Below are 278 nucleotides of genomic sequence, written 5' to 3'. Positions count from 1 at the left end.
ATAATAATAATAATAATAATTAATAATAATAATAATAATAATAATAATAATAATAATAATAATAATAATAATAATAATAATAATAATAATAATAATAATAATAATAATAATAATAATAATAATAATAATAATAATAATAATAATAATAATAATAATAATAATAATAATAATAATAATATAATAATAATAATAATATAATAATAATAATAATAATAATAATAATAATAATAATAATAATAATAATAATAATAATAATAATAATAATAATAATAATAATA

Source organism: Microplitis mediator, chromosome 1 (genome assembly GCF_029852145.1).
Source record: "Microplitis mediator isolate UGA2020A chromosome 1, iyMicMedi2.1, whole genome shotgun sequence".
Taxonomy (NCBI): domain Eukaryota; kingdom Metazoa; phylum Arthropoda; class Insecta; order Hymenoptera; family Braconidae; genus Microplitis; species Microplitis mediator.
Note: the sequence above shows the minus strand (reverse complement) of the source record.